Below are 14,356 nucleotides of genomic sequence, written 5' to 3' on the forward strand. Positions count from 1 at the left end.
CCTGCTTACTTCACTTAATGCTGTATCACGAGAATTTTCCTTCATTACTAAATAGTCTTAGGAAACATATTTATATAAAACAGGTTTTACTGAAAATTTTAGACATACAAAAAATAGAACAGTATGATAAATTCCTAGATACCCAGCACTCAGCATCAGTAACATCAGCATTCTGCCATTCTGAATATGTGGTTTTTAATGGATGCATACCATCCATTGTTTGCATGATACATAATTTATTTAAGCATTTCTCTGTTATTGTAAATTTAGATGATTTCTAGTTTTCTATAATTATAGAGGCTTACGTTTTTATTCTTCTTGTCATAATTATTATTCGTGCTTCCTGGTTAACCTAATTAATTTCTTCATGATTAAGTAACTATGATTATTATTAGTTTTGTATTCTGGGATTTGTATTATATTTCATATCTGTGGCTGGTTTCATTGTCATTTTTCTTTTCTCCATCCATCAAATATTTCTTGTTCTAGCCAGAATGAGTCTAAAATGAATTACAGTAACAAGTTATGTTTCTCTATTCATTTTTTTTTTAGAGAAAAAAAACTCCTGAAAACTGGCAATGTAAAAGAATGGTATTTACTTTCTAGATAATTTAAGAGACAATCGCAAGAAGGAAAGAGAGAATGGTTTCAGGAGAAACAATATCTGGTAAATTGTAGTCTTTGCCCAATGGAAATTTATTTTACAAATACTTAATTTTGCTTAATTTTGATTGAAAAATGGCCCCCTCTTATAGGCTGGAATAGTGACCATCTACCTAAACTAAGGTGCACTTGAACCAGTATGTATAAGTGTTTTTATCCAGCTGATTTAAGTTTGTATTTTAACAAGTATATTTGGTATTAATTAAAAAACCCAGCATCTTTAAATGGAGAGGACCTACATACAGCTTCTCTTTAAAAAGGTAGTTTCTCAGGCAGTGGAGAGAGATGGTTTTCTTAGATCTGGCCCATTGTGAGCTGTGGGAGAGGGAGCAAGTGGGAGACAATTGGATGGGTGGTAGGATTACTAGTTCCCTGTGAAAATGAAGGAAGGATTACTGTTGCCCTAGTTCTGATGGGATTTCTTCTGCAGTATCTGCTGAAATTTCTAGACCAGATCATATACAGGAAGATGACTTATGTACCTACCTACTCTAAGAAGATGACTGTTTCTTGTATTACAAATTAAAATACGGTTGTTGTAAAACAAAAAGTAGATTTTCAGATTTTTATAATAGATATGTATAACATAGAAAGCAAAAGTCTCCCATAACCCATACGTCTTGCCACTGAATGACCGTGTTAGCAGTACTGAGTATGCTCATCTTGGTTTCTCCATGCCCATATTAGCATATATTGTATGAATGATGTACAGAAAAGAAATGCTACCTTTTAAAATGCTTGTGTTAATTTGGTAATCAGTAACTGTCCAGACCTTTGACGTATAGAGACCACATGCAGTTTCTCCTGGTTAGAGGTAAGATACTAAGTTCAAATAACAGGACAGGGGCTTCCCTGGTGGCGCAGAGGTTGAGAGTCCGCCTGCCGATGCTAGGGGACACGGGTTCGTGCCCCGGTCCGGGAAGATCCCACATGCCGCGGAGCGGCTGGGCCTGTGAGCCATGGCCGCTGAGCCTGCGCATCTGGAGACTGTGCTCCACAACGGGAGAGGCCACAACAGTGAGAGGCCCACATACCGCAAAAAAAAATAAAATAAAATAACAGGACAGAACTTGTTAGGTATAGAAAACTATAGCAGAAGGGAGAACTTAAGAAAAGGAAGGAGTTAAGAGCCCAATATTATTATTCAGAGGTTAGATTTTTATTGCTGAATCAGATTTAATTGGTGGTTGTACTTTTTCCCTTGGGAACACATTAAAATAGTCACTATGACAAGATGACTAAATCATGAATGAATTGAAAATATTAAGCTAGTCTCAGTCATACTAACATATCAGCAACTTGTTGGAGCTTAATTTTTGCATTGCAATTTAAGTGACAGGAATGTACATTGCCAACATTAGGACTTTTAATTTTGGCAACACTGCAAATAATGAATTTCACAAGGTCTATTTCCAGTTTAGGGCCAACCATGAATGATTATATTGCTACTCTAACAGGTGTTTAAATGATGAAAACAGTAGAATTTCTGTATGTGAAATACCACTTTGTTCATTCATTTAAAAAAAAGCCTACTCTGTGCCATAAGCTGTACTCAGTATTAGAGAAAGAAACTTGTAAGACTTGCCCCCGTCACTCTTTGGTGTCTTGCACATGCTTTCCCATCCAAAAACCTTCCTCTCTTCCATCTGGCAACATCTCCCTCATCCTTCATGTCCCAACACAGAGGTCACCTATGATGTCCAGCCCTTTTAGCTCTACAGACTGACTTAGCAGATTCCTCATTGATGTTCTCACATTTGGACACATCCTACTAAAGCATTATCTCATTGTCTTGTAAATAACATAGATACTGAGTTCTCTGAGGTCAGGGACCTCATATCTCATAGCCTCAGAGTCAGAATGGATACATAGTTGGTGCTAAATGTATATAGATTAATACATAGTTACTGAATAAATGACTGAAAAGTTCTCTAAAAATGAAATGAAAAATCTAGTAATGTTGACTAAAATCTTTACATTCCTAACTACAATATAAGGAGTCAAGAAACAGTCTTGAGAGGAGTAGAGGAGTAGTGTCCCTCTTAATGCAGATCTTTAGTGTATGATACTTTTTTTAATTAATTTTTATTGGAGTATAATTGCTTTACAATGTTGTGTTTCTGCTGTACGGCAAAATGAATCAGCTATACGTATACATATATGCCCTCTTTTTTGGATTTCCTTCCCATTTAGGTCACCACAGTGCATTAAGTAGAGTTCCTTGTGCTATACAGTGTATTCTCATAAGTTGTCTATTTTATACATAGCATCAATAGTGTATATGTGTCAATCCCAATCTCCCAATTCCTCCCCCCACCCATACATTTGTTCTTTAGTGTATGATATTGATACTTGAATATTAAGATAATTGGATTAAGCATTGCTCGTAAAAGTGTTTTTGGGGGGGATCTTGGTTGCCCGACCAGGGATCAAACTGCGCCCCCTGCAGTGGAAGCGCGGAGTCCTAACCACTGGACCACCGGGGAATTCCCTGCTCCTAAAAGTGTTTAATGGGGTTAAATGGGAAGAAAAGTTTCAATATAACATGTCTTAATGACACATCTCTTTCAAAATTATTTAAAAATTATTAACCATCTTATGTGGGCATTTCAAGAAAATATCAGGAAAAGATCTTTGCCCTATGGAGCATATATGATTTCTAAACTTTATTTTTAGTGGGAGGATACCATTTTTTGCCTTTCCTGTTACCTGTTCCAGAGTGGGACTGGTAATCTAAGGATTTTAGTAATTCAGGACTGTGATTTAGAAATTAGAGTTCATGTAAGGTTCAAGAATTAATATCTTTTAAAGCTAGAAAAAATAGAGTCAAGGTAGCCTCACCTCTTTCCCCTGTGGAATCAGACTCGTAGGTGTGGAAGGGAGGGATCTTGATCTTGTCTGCTTAACATCATAAGTACGTCGTGGCATGTGATATGGGAAGATGTGCCGGTCAGGTCCTGGCAGGAAAGAGATTGGCTCCCTCAAAAAGGGTAATGGAGGAAATAGAGGGACTCCTAACAAAATCTAGGCAGAGGTCAGGGAGATCAACAAAAATTGGCCAAGCATCCTAGAGTTAACAATAGAAAGCCATTGCCGCTCCTTGGTCCTAAGGAGACAAGGACAGAGAGAATCTCTTGTAACTTGTAAGTGGTTTAGCTGTAGGCTAGTGCTGCCTGACGGGAGCTGTGGGCTTTCAGGGGAAGATTGCAGCAGCAGGAACTGGGGGATAAACGCCCCAGCCTTTCTCTCTTTCCTCCCTTTGGTTTCCTGGTGGCCATTCCACTGGATGACCCAAGTAAACCCCAGAGATCAGGGAGCCAAGAGGTGTAGTCTGAGGAGGGTGGCCTCCTCGGTCACAGAGCAAGGTAAGAAGGAGGGGGGCGTGGATCTGGAGGGGCAAATGGAGAATATCCAGCCGGAGAGGAAAGTCTTTAAGTTATAAAAAGTAGCCTTCCCTGTTCATAGCATTCCTGTGTTCATTTGAAGGGTTAACTGGTGTGCTTCATTTGTTAGGATTTTATTGCTTGCAGACTAACCTCTAAATCAGATGTCATGAAAGGGAGCCCCATGTGGAAGAGTTTTGTTTGGGTCACAGTATTTTCTTTAAAAAAAAAAAAATCTATATTGTCTTTGGGGAGATCCACATCAAAATCTGAGTTTTGTACTTCTTTTGGCAAGTGGAAAATTTGGGAGCATTGAACATGCAGTCCTGTATGGAAACAATCTGCTAAGCCTAGTAGTAGCTACCCCTTTAGACAGGTAGGAACTCTTCACTTTGCCTCAATCCCCACCATTCCCTATTGTGGTCTTAAACCCACATTGCTTCTGCCTGGTCCCTGTAGACATGTGAGTTCATGAACCTGGCTTCAACAAAGCAATTTAGAGAAGGAAGGACAGATGAGTCACACAATCTAGAAAGAGAATGAACTCTGTCTTGGAAGACATACTTCTCTACAAAGGAAATAGAGAGACAGGGAGAGCAATCTTGTCCCTAGAGACACAGTCTGAGTGTTAGACTAACTAGGAGAAGGTTTTTCATAGATGAATGAAGTTCAGTTTTACTCTTTTAGGTCAGTCTCTAAGTTTTCTTTTAAACTTTTCATTCTTTTCCATAGAGCAACTGTTGTTGAATGGCATGTGTTCCCAGCTCATCCCTTATTTCAGAACAAGGGCATGCTAGGGAAAGAGAAAGGCTGAGGTGGGGCCCAGGGGACCTTGAACCAGAGGGAAGATGAGGAGACTCTGGAAATGGGGAGAGGAGCCTTTTTGCTCTTTGGTCCATTCTTTTCTCCTAACTGTTGCTCTGTCCCTTCACGAGAGCTGGGAACATGCTGGGGCCCGAATGAATGGACTCAGAGTTCCCCTCTCCTTAAGGCTAAAGATTGTCTATGTAATTTTTTAAATTGTGGTAAAATATACATAACATAAAATTTACCATTTTAACCATTTTTAAGTATGTAGTTCTATGGAATTAAGTACATTCACGTTGTTGTACAACCATCACCACCAGCCATCTCCAGAACTCTTTGTCTTTCCCAAAGGGAAACTCTGTGTGCATGAAACCCTAACTCCCCAATCCCTCCTCCCCCAGCCCCTGGCAACCAGCATCCTACTTTTGTCTCTATGAATTTGATTACTCTAAGTACCTCATATAAGTTGAATCATCCAATATTTGTTCTTTTGTGTCTGGCTTATTTTATTTAGCACGATATTTTCAAGATGTATACATGTATCAGGATTTCCTTCCTTTTTAAGGCTGAATAACATTCCATTTGTATGTACATAGCACAGTTTGTTTATCCACCCATCTGCTGATGGACATTTAAGTTGTTTCTACCTTTGGCTATTGTGAATAATGTTGCTATGAACAGAGGTGTACATACATCTGTTCAAATCCCTGCCATCAGTTATTTTATCTTTTAAAAAATTTAATTAAATTAATTTATTTATTTGGCCATGCCATGCAACGTGCGGGATCTTAGTTCCATGACCAGGGATCGAACACGTGCCCCCTCCAGTGGAAGCATGGAGTCTTAACCGCTGGACTGCCAGGGAAACCCCAACTATTTGTTATTTTAAACATTACATAAGTAATCCATGTAAAACCCACACAAACTGTAGAAAACTTGGAAGATACAGATAAAATACAAAAGCAACCATGGATGACCCCAGCATCATCAAGGATGACGATGATAGCATGTGTGTGACCCTCACTGTGTGCAAGGCACTCTGCTGAACAAGTGCTTTACTTTTTTATTCCTCATAATGGCTTGTGAGGTAGTCATGATTGTTCTTCTCATCACAAATGAGAAAAGTGAAGCACAAAGAAGGTTAAAATGTTTAAGGTTATACACGGAAAATGGCACATCCAGTATTCAAACTCAGGCAGTTTGGTTCTGGAGTCTTTGCCTAATATAACCATTATGTTATCCTGTCCACCGAGGCTAATTGCAACATAGCCACAGCCTTCTAAAGTTTTCCTCTGCAAATATATGCATATAACCTTGTCCATACACACAACGAGGTAACACTGTATACATCCTCTTTTATAATTGGCTTTCTGTATTCAGTAATAAAAGCAAACGTCAACATCTTTAATGACTATGTAATGGCCAATCTTATGAAGATATCATGATTGTTAAATATTGTTATGATAGAAAAAAATTTAGTTTTGTCTCAGTTTTTCACTATTATAAAATACTGTGCTGTACTTTTTTTATGCACATATTTTCAAACACTGATCCTAATCTTTTCCTTAGGAAAAGTTTTACTGTGTCAAAACTTATTTTTTATCCCTCTCTCTTTATAAAAATTGCTTTATTTTTCTGATTTTAAAAGAAACACAAGCTCACGGCAAAAAATAAGTAAATCAAGACAAAGCAGAGAAGAAGATAAACAACCTGTATATTAATATAAACAATACTGTCAGGAACATCCTGTTACTCACACTTTTGTGTACTTACCCTGATTTCTTTAGCATAAATTCCTGGGAGAGGAATTGCTGGGGTAATGCACATTTTAAAAATTTTATTTATTTATTTTTGACTGTGTTGGGTCTTCTTTCCTGCGTGCAGGCTTTCTCTAGTTGTGGTGAGCGGGGGCTACTCTTTGTTGCAGTGCACGTGCTTTTCATCGTTGTGGCTTCTCGTTGCAGATCACGAGCTCTAGGTGTGCGGCCTTCAGTAGTTGTGGCATATGGGCTCAGTAGTTGTGACGCACGGGCTTAGCCGCTCCGGGGCATGTGGGATCTTCCTGGACCAGGGCACGAACCCGTGTCCCCTGCATCGGCAGGCAGGCTGTCAACCACGGCGCCACCAGGGAAGCCCTGTTCTGTTTTTAATATAAATGGAATCCTACAATATGTGGTCTGGTTTGTTTCACTTAGCGTAATGTTTTCAAGGTTCACCCATGTTGTAGCATGTATCAGCACTCCATTCTTTTTTTAATGGCTGAATAATATCCCGTTGTATGGAAATATCACCTCTTGTTTATCCATTCATCAGTTGATGTGGGGCCCAAAAATTTTGCATAAAAAATTTTTTTTCTTTGTAGTACGAGCAGATTTTTTAAAAACATTGTAGTGCTTGGGTTGTATCAAGAGAAACGGGCTCCAATTTCTATGATAAAAGATTTAGAGTTAGAAGATTGAGTTCTAATTCTGGACCAGGTATTTCTCTGTTTATATGATGTTGGACAGGTTACTTGGCTTGTCTTAATTTTCTGCTCTATTCGATGATGAAGAATGCCATAATTGACTCCCAGTATTATCATAAAAATTAGATGAGTTAATACCTAGATGAAAATATAGAGTACTTTGTAAACTACAAAGCAATATACAAATATACCGATATCATCAATAACAGCAGTAATACTATTCCTAAATTTTCCAGGTAGCGTTCCTTCTGATTAGTTCTCAAATTACAGGTTAATTAGTTCAGTGGACATCCCATTAACACTCTGTGCCTCTTTTCTTCTTAAAACACTGGGGTTTCTCCATTCGAACTGAAAATTTCAGGAGAATTTACAGACTTGTAGTCTTAGATCTTGGAGAGAAGAGACATGTACTCCTGCATACTCCCAGATCATTAATTCTACTTTTATTCTACTCCAAACCTTGTACCACATCATTTCCTAATGCCAGACTGGAGTGAGTAATAACAACCTTTTGGCAGATCAGATTTCAATTTTAAAATCCAGGAAGCAAAGCCTTGTCCTGGGCCTTTCTTCTTTTTAAATTATAGCCAAATGTTCCTTTTCTGTTTTTAGGCAAGTGAGATGCCTGGTTTCTGCCAGACCAAAGGGGAGCCAGGCCCCTCCTCTGTACACATCACCGTCATAAACCCAGGCAGACTGGTGAAGCAGCTACTTATGGAATAATATTGCCCACACCTGAAATTAGGATCTTTGGAAGACATTTTCCAGGATGTTGTCGCTCTTGTTAAGGGTTTCGTTTTTCTGTTTGTTCCTAAAAAACTCTTTATTAAGTTCACCCAGTACTTACATTGACCTAGCTGCTTGGAATCTGGTGAACTATCTACAGGATGTGATTTCTCTCAGAATTTGTTATTCTGCTGGAACTGTGCTGTGGTGTTCTTGTGACTTGAGTTAGCCACCAGAGAACCCCTGCTCTTTACTTTCTAGACTAATGTGATTTCTCTCTGTTGCCCAGAACTTTGGGCTGGTATCACTCAAGTGACTGGTTTAGCATGTGAAGCTTATTAAAAGCATGCTACTGACAGATAATATGGGTCTTGCCTGGAGGAGCTATTGTAGAGCCCTTTTCCTGGTAAGATTTCAAGGCAGTGTCCTTCATTTTCTTAGCAGAACATCAGCCATCAGTATCCACACACTGCACTTGAAATGCTCGTCACAACATTAATCCTTCCTTGAGGAAACAGTCTGCAGGGCAGGTTGGTCATCAGTTACTCCAGTTCTCCAAGAGCTACCGTTTTACCATGTTAGCACCAGAGACCAGCTTGCTCAGACTATGCTAACTCAGCTGTGCACAGATCTGGGTTTCAGCATCTGGGCCTTGGCTTCTTCCAACAGTTCAAGGAGGACATGGCCACCTGGCTTCAGCTGAAGTCCCCCTTCCTTATTTTATGGAGGGACTATGCCATAAATTCCTCTTTGAGCTCAGCAGTAGAAAATGGACTGTCCCTTCTAACAAATCCATCTGCTTCCACGTTTACGAAATGGAGAATTCCTAACCTATCATGTTTCCTTTTTAGCTGTGATTTCCTAAGCTGAGAGCCAAAATTAGTGCTTCGTTACAATAACTCTCATCTCTATTTCCTGGTAGTTATCTCCCCTTTCTTCCATGTGGATTAGCTCTTCTTTCCTTTGCTCCAGTTATCCTGCACATGTGTTTATTTTAAGGCATTTAAAATCCTTTATGGAAGTAGGTAGTTCAAATTATAAATAAAATAGCATCGCTTGCATTATTGTCACAGTCACATCATTGATTGGTCTTTGGTGTTAGTCTCCTGCTTCCCTCTGAACTTCTTTATCCTTTTTGATTCATTCACATTTGGATAGAGATGAAAAACAGGAATAGGGGCAAAAAAGGAATACAATCCTCAACTGAAGCTGGGCAACATTTTTATAGTTTAAAGTATAAAGTTATAAAGGCTACTGTGCAAATATTTTTATTTTCATGTAAGTCAAAGAGCCATCACTTGTCTTAGGTACAGTATAAGGGTTAGAGTAATTGGCTGGTAGATTTTGTTGAGGTTAAATAGTGGATTTCACAGCCCAGGGCTCCCCTGGAGTCTTTAGGGTTAGAATTTATAAAGCATTTTTTAGTTGAATCGCATGTCTGGGTGCAGAGTTGTTGTTTTAAGCAGAAACCAACGCTAATGACTTGGAGAAAAAACTCAGACACCCATATGTCACTTTCCATAAGAACTGATATGGGTGCTGGGGTTATAAGGCTACAGTCTGGCTAGAGTGACTTAAAGACTTTAGGATAAGATGATGATTCTAGGTCATTGGAAAAAGGAGAAAACTCCAAAGGCATCTGGCAAGAATGATGGAGAGAATATCAAGGAAAACAATATAAAAACAAAGGGGAAACAAGACAAAGACAGCAGGATCCTGGGGATCCCGGTGGTACCAGAAACTTCTTCCTTCAAAGTCTCAGCTGGACCCAGGGAGGCTTGTGGTTTAGAAGGGGGACGTGAGAGTGAGTGGTCATAGCTTAGGTAACCATGGAATCAGCAACCCCTTTACTTGGAACATCTTTCCAGGTCTGGACCATTCCCTTAGGAATAAGTGGAAAATCGCTGTTCAAAGGGGAAGCACATCCATGTACTGCTGCGTTATTTTCAACTGGAATAATGTATTTACCTATTGCTAGAAGATGCCCACCCCACAACACCCCCCGCCCTTTTAAACCAGAATGGCACCAACAGTGGCTTCAGGGATGAAGGTACATCCCTTTGTGTCTGTCCTAGTCAAGGCTCCTCTGGTTACACGAAACAGAAGCCAGCGTGAGCTGGCTTGAGGAAATGGGGCTCTATCGCAAGCATACAGATAAGTTCTCAGGGGAGTGGCACGAGACTCCATGAACAGGAACCTTTCCAGCCTCAGAGGGGCTAGAATTGAGATGACCTGGGCCCTCAAGACAGCTACTTGATGGATTTCTGTCTCAGTGCATCATTGTCTGTCAGTCCAAATGTCTAGGTCCTTGTTACTTCAAGTGCAGACTGGGGACCAGCAGCATGGACCTCATCTGTGATCTTGACAGAAGTGCAACCCTCCCCATCTGAATATGCATTTTAACAAGACCCCCGGGTGATTCGTTGCCCATTAGAGTTTGAGGAACACTGGCGTAGGTCACTGGCTACTTACAGAGTAGTTTCTTTTCATCGAGTGCCCACCCTAATGTCAACATCCCAGATGAGGGGCGGGGCAGGGCCATGTGACAAGCATGAACACCACCGGGGCTTGTAGGAGGGAGAGGCCAGGCCAGGCACGTTGTATACAGTGCCCAAGACTCTTGGACTTTCCTTTAACTTGTAGCATCTCTGTCAGGGCCATGGTGGTTCCCAACTGCTAAGACAAAGTTGACAGAGAAATCTAGTGATTTACTGAAAAAGAAATAAAACTGGTTATAGTGCCATTACTACTTTAAAGTGTCATTGTTTTATTTATCTTACTTTCATTAGCCCAAAGATAATTAAACCTGAGAACACTGTAGAATACCTATAATTTAGTTGTACGAATATGAGTTTTGAACTCTGACATAAATGAGCTCTTGGGTAATTTAACAATAGCTACCTTTTGCTTTGAGCTAGCAGAAACTAATCAGTGCTAGTGTTTACAAAGCTGGTGATGCCTAGCTCTGTCTGGAGTCCAATGTGCATAGCTTGGCTCCCATAATGCCCATTAGCCTGTGAAATTGATTTTTTTTAATAGTTGTATGGGCATTTGGCCTATAGCCAACTGTATGATGGAGCAAGTGTGTCCTGTTTTAGTATTACTCTATGAGTAAGTAGTTGGACTCTTCAAGGACTGGTGTATGTGGATTAGTCATTCCTAGGGACACAGAATTCTTTTGTAATTTGGTACATTTGGTACATAGAAGGCATCTTTTAAAAAGGGAGATCTTTTCTACTTCCATTATTTTAAAGAATTTTTTGCTTTCTTAAAAATTAATTTTAATTTTTTTTTTTTTTTTTTTTTTTGCAGTACACAGGCCTCTCACTGTCACTGCCCCTCCCGTTTTAATTTTTTATTTAAGAGCACTTTAAGGTTCTCAGGAAAATTGAGCGGATGGTACAAAGGTTTTCTGTAGGCCCCCTGCCCATATATACTATTATTATTATTTTTTTTTTTGAGTGCTTTATTCCCTTAACTCACCCTTGCTGACCACAGTTGTTTAAGGTATGGTTAGCTGTTTGCTCCTTGCTTGGCTGTTCCAGTTTTTGGTACTTGAAGTTGCTGATTTCTCCCTCTTTAGTAACTGTTTCAGCAAGAATGGCAGATTTCCGTAATGCCTTTTAAATAGAATGTGTCTCTGTAAGGCACATGGTACATTTCTCTCTGAACTTCTTGAAGACACATAAATTAAATCTGTATCTTTATTGAAGCAATTCAGATGGTGGGAAAGAGTCTCCTGAATCAGGAAGCAACGGAAGAACCAGGGCTGGTGGCAGGTAATGGAGAGACTTAGGCCCCTCTTCTGATGTACAAAGTGAAGTTCCAGTGCTAAGAAAACTCCCAGTTCTCTGAAAATATAGTAAACTATTAATAAAAATCATTTTTCTTAAAGAAACCTCCCAGTTCTGAGTAAGGAGTTTATGGTGTGTCTGCGCAAGATGGAATTTTATTTTGGGAACACCGTTGGGAACCCATTAGATTAGGTGGTCTTCCATATCTTGTAGTCTGAAATTTTATGAACTCTTACAAACGTTGTTTATCAATCCTAAATGAAGAGAAAAAGAGCTCCCTGCCTTAAATTTATATTCTATCTAATATGCACTTTTAAAGTTTGAGTTTCCATTGCACTTCCGATCTTCTTTTAAATCATGAAATCTATCACTCATACAAAAGAGTATATCATATTTATGTGCCATTAAACATTAATAACCGCCCCTGCTCCTCAACTGAGAAATAGAGCATCACAGTCTTTGAAGCTGTCTCTGCTAACGGGCATTTCTAGGCCGCTTTACTGTCTCAGACCCGTGTTCTGCAGTGTCTTATCTGTGAGCAGCAGTAGCATCAGTGGGTACCCCGTGACAGTGGCCCAGCCATTTTTCCTCATGCCCAGACCTTTTCAGGTTTGCAATCTGTCTGATTCTGGACTTAAGAACAGTTAGGTTTTACCACTTAGAAACTGATCTTTAGTAAGCTAAGTAGCCTGCTGAAAAATAATAGCATTGTTTGTGATTTTAATTTTCCTGCTCACACGACAGTTACAGTGGCGGTAGCTTCCCTGAGCACAGGATGAATATCTGTCAGCTTGAGGTTCTGCTGCAAAGAAAGCAAGGAGCCGGGATGCTGAAAATCCACCCCGGAGAAAGCAAAAGACCAGGAGAGCATATCTAATGGGAACTATCTTTAACTCATCAACATTAAATCCAGATAAGTTGGCATTATTTCCTAGGTGCATGCTTGGGGCATTGAAGCCAGTCACGCTTTCATTTGTGACCTGGATTTTCTTTGCCATCTATAATTCCAAGGAGGCAAGATTGGATGCATATATTTTAAAAAATATGTGCTTTGGTGAAAAGCAGAGTTTTGAAAAAAGGAGAGTGAAGGATATTATTACATTGCAGTGAAGTAGCTATCACGTTGCTATTACATTGCGTCACTTAAAATAGGAACGAAAGCCCCACAGTGATGCAGATGTCTCACAGGACAGTTCTCAGGAGGCCCTGTGGATTGCCCATCCTGCTGCAGGTTTGGGCCCATGGCCAAACGTGCTGGTTCTTTTTTTTTTTTTTTTTTTAACTTATTTTATTTATTTTCGGCTGCGTTGGGTCTTTGTTGCTGCGTGTGGCCTTTCTCTAGTTGCAGCGAGCGAGGGCTACTCTGTTGTGGTACGTGGGTTTCTCATTGCGGTGGCTTCTCTTGTTGCAGAGTACGAGCTCTAGGTGCATGGGCTTCAGTAGTTGTGGCTTGCGGACTCTAGAGCGTAGGCTCAGTAGTTGTGGCGCACGGGCTTAGTTGCTCCGCGGCATATGGGATCTTCCGGGACCAGGGCTCGAACCTGTGTCCCCTGCGTTGGCAGGCAAATTCTTTAACCACTGCGCCACCAGGGAAGCCCCTGGTTCTTTTTTAGAAATGACCAGAGCTGACACTAAGTGAGCTTAGCGTGTGAGTGCTTGCCATGTGCCAGGCATCTTGTTCAGCACTGTGTTTACATGTATCATCTCACAACAACTCTATTGAGTAGGTGCCATTATAAATGAGGAAATTGAGGCCCAGAGAAGCTGCAGCGCCTGCCAGGGTTGCATTACTTTAATCAGTGTCTCTGCTAGAGTCTTGTAGAGAGAGCATTGCACGGGGTTACAAGGATGAGTTCTGGGGCAGACCATATGGGCTCACACTGCACTCAGCCACTTACTAGCTCTCTGACCTTGGGCAAGTTCATTTAACTGCTGTGTACCTCAATTTCCTCATCTGTAAAACAGGGATAATAGCCTTTCCTTCCTCCTAGGGTGGTGCTTAGGACTAAGAAGTAAAGACTGTAAAGCACTTGGTCAGGCCTGGCATATAGCGCATGCTTAGGAAAGAAGAGCTAATTTGCAGAACATGGAGAGTCAGTGTTGAGCATTTCTTGAAGCCTGAGACTATTCAGATATTTTAACATTTTAGAAAATAACTCACTTTTTATTATAAGCAATAATGTTTATAGTAGAAAGGTTAGAAAATATGTAGAAATAAAATAGGGAAAACACTTTATACCACTATCCAAACACAACTTCTGTTAATACTTCGCTCTGTTTTCTTCTGTGCGGTTTTTAATATCGTTGTGATCATAATCATACTCTATAAACAATTTTCACCCTTTTACATTTAAAATGATAACATGATGATATTATCATTGTACTATCTTTACAAATCTAATTTTAATGGCTCTGTAACTTCTATACTGTTCCATTGCTTGGTATTTGACTATTATAATTAATTTTTTTCATAAAATCTTTGTGAATAAACTGTATTTTCCTAAAATAACTACACTTCA

The 14,356-nt window shown here is 39.8% G+C and overlaps 1 protein-coding gene across 2 annotated transcripts in view; it reads left to right on the plus strand.

The window, feature by feature from the left end:
- The window catches only part of SAMD4A (sterile alpha motif domain containing 4A), a 217,336-nt gene that overhangs the window by 29,270 nt on the left and 173,710 nt on the right, over nucleotides 1-14,356 (plus strand). The window lies entirely within an intron of this gene.

This window comes from Neophocaena asiaeorientalis, unplaced genomic scaffold, assembly GCF_003031525.2.
Source record: "Neophocaena asiaeorientalis asiaeorientalis breed wild unplaced genomic scaffold, Neophocaena_asiaeorientalis_V1.1 scaffold547, whole genome shotgun sequence".
Lineage (NCBI taxonomy): Eukaryota > Metazoa > Chordata > Mammalia > Artiodactyla > Phocoenidae > Neophocaena > Neophocaena asiaeorientalis.